At 43.5% G+C, this 2,649-nt stretch overlaps 1 long non-coding RNA gene across 1 annotated transcript; it reads left to right on the top strand.

Annotated features, from left to right (window-relative positions):
• Positions 1–1,452: 1,452 nt before the first annotated feature.
• On the top strand, positions 1,453–2,234 carry LOC136759595 (uncharacterized). Its single transcript, XR_010820060.1, has 3 exons — positions 1,453–1,511; positions 1,786–1,866; positions 1,984–2,234. It is a non-coding gene; the product is annotated as an uncharacterized LOC136759595 (long non-coding RNA).
• The last annotated feature ends 415 nt before the right edge of the window (positions 2,235–2,649 follow it).

Below are 2,649 nucleotides of genomic sequence, written 5' to 3'. Positions count from 1 at the left end.
CAGGAGTGAATGAATCAGTGAAAGAAGGAGACGCTGTGACCCTGACCTGTGACACAGGGAGCTGCTCTCCAACACAGACACAGATCACCTGGTTTAAGAATGGCCGGCCCATCGCTCACACACAGACACTCAACAACACACTGCGCTTTAACCCTGTGTCCTATGGTGACTCTGGACACTACTCCTGTGCTCTTAGAGACGACAGAGAGACCCGATCTCAAGAGTTCACTGTGGACGTCTACTGTGAGTAACTTCAATTACAGCCTGTGTGCAATTTCAGTTTGAGTTACATTATTGGAAGCTTTTCACAGAATTACAACTCCATTTCTCATCCAGGTTTACTAGGCACTTGTTCTGCTTTATTAAAATCTGATCTTTTAAATGTTCCTTATTTCAAAGTTTTAAGGACTTCATGACAGCTGACTCTGCTTGGTAGCTGTTACAGGGAAGTGGATGAGGGTTGACTGTTTGACTGACTAATGCCCCCAAAAACACCTCAATATGACCAGGAAGAGATCAGTTTCACAGATAACTGATTTTGGTCAAAGACAATACTGTGCATTCAGTAGTGAGGCACATTCTCCCATCAGTGAAGCGGTTTAAAGCTTATCTTTTACATGTTGAATGTTTATCAAATGCTTACAATTGTTAAAAAACAGATAATTGCTTTACAAGGGATTTAAGGGATTACACCTTAGCCTTAGACGAGGGATAGCCTTGTGGAAAGCTGTCATCCAACCCATTGGTTGCCCTGAGTGTTTGCACAAGGGGAGTAGTTTCATGTCAAAACTAATGGCTGACCTGGCAAACATGTATGTGGTAAGAGAGCAGGAGAATACCATCCACATGGCATTGGGATCTGAGAACTGATGAACTGGACCCTGCTCTCCCTGCTGGGGACATTGGAAGAAGCATCCTCAAGGCCCGCATTTGGCCCCTGGGCCGCACTTTGGGAACCCCTGCTTTAAAGTATTTAAAGAATAAAAGCTAATATAAGTTTCCATTGACAACAACACATGCAGTTCAGTCCCTCTGCTGAAAATGTCACTTGATGCTGTTTTAACTATTTCTTTGAGGTCCAGCCAAGTGGAAGACAGTGCTGCCAGCTGTCCTGGGCAGTGCGCTGTCTGTCTGTATCATCACTGCACTGATTCTCATCTGTGTCAGGAGGTCAGTGGGATTGATCTTCAGTGAGATTTGGGTCAGTGAGTCAGGATGAGGCTCAGACTCTAACAGAGTGAGCACAATGGAGCTGCATTGTCCTGTGTAGCTCTCAGAATAGTGCTGTCTGGAAACAATCTGGTGCTCTTGGGGTCTGTAATTTTAGGGAATCTTTTGTCAGGGATTTTGAATATTAATAATAACAATAATGCTACTGCTAGTGCTGCTACTGCTGCTATATCACATGTGGTGTTGACTCCCTGTGCTTGCTCTGATCTCTGTCTTCTGCTCTCTGAAGGAGGAAGGCTGGTCCACCTGGAGAGGAGAGCAACACAGGGACTCAGGAAAAGGTTTGGCACTGAAATACAAGCCGACGGAAAGGAGGACATTGTGTTGAGCACATTGTACTCCATGATCCATCCACTCTCCACAGCACAGCCTCTGCTCTGGCCACACAGTCTTCACACTGAGCACAGGGGCACAGAGTGAGAGACTGTGATACCCCTAAACATGGTGATGATCCGGGGGCTTACTCTCTGTACATCTATTCATCACTATGTGTGCATGTATAACTGTGTCTGATTGTCCCAGCCTTTCTGCACTTCTCTCTCTCTCTCTCTCCAGAGCACCCCATCTGACCCACACAGTGACACTTACACAGCTCTGGGTATAAGGGCTGTGTCTGGAGAGTACGACACTCTGAAGGTGAGTGTGTCAGTGAGAGGACAGTGGGGGTCAGTAAGAGCCTGATCTGACCCTCAGGACAGTGTCCAGTCCAGCAGCTGCAGAGTGACAGTGTGTCTCTGGCTTTGTGTCTTTCAGTTTTCTCAGCACAGCGCCAGCGCCAGAGAAGTGACAGGGGAATGGGCACAGTGGGGCACAGGATGAAGAACTGATCCAGTGGGCAAATGAGAAAAAGAAGAAAGTGCAAGTGCAATTTTAAAATTGAAGTTTATTGAAGATTTGCAAAACAAATCTCAGCTGAGGAATTTAATATTTACAGTATAATGTATATGAATGGGATATTTTATTAATATCCCTCTTCATCCTTGTTCTTTGGCTTTGCTAGAAGCAACGTCTGTTAGTGACATTGTTTATAAGCATCCATTAATGTTATGGACATGTTATTTTTTGAGATTGTGTTACTACTTAACAGTGACAATCAATCTATTTACTGTAGCTATTTACTCTTGTTTTCTGTAGCTTATTGTTTATATGGGATATCATATGTGTTTATAGAACACACAGTGGTATATGTATGTATGTTGTTACATTTAGTGCAGATTAGTACATGAGACAATCTGTAAAATTGTATATGCTTACCATTGAAAACAGACATTTCATTTCTGTGTTGTTGCAGTTTCACACTTTAATCACTAAACTTCATGAATGATATTAACGCATCGTGGAGTTATTGGATGAGTGTTTAGCCATTTTCGATAGCTGCATACACTACACTGTACCCAGTCAGACCATTACAATCAGTTT

Source organism: Amia ocellicauda, chromosome 10 (assembly GCF_036373705.1).
Source record: "Amia ocellicauda isolate fAmiCal2 chromosome 10, fAmiCal2.hap1, whole genome shotgun sequence".
NCBI lineage: Eukaryota > Metazoa > Chordata > Actinopteri > Amiiformes > Amiidae > Amia > Amia ocellicauda.
Note: the sequence above shows the minus strand (reverse complement) of the source record. Positions and strands in the feature narration are given on the sequence as shown.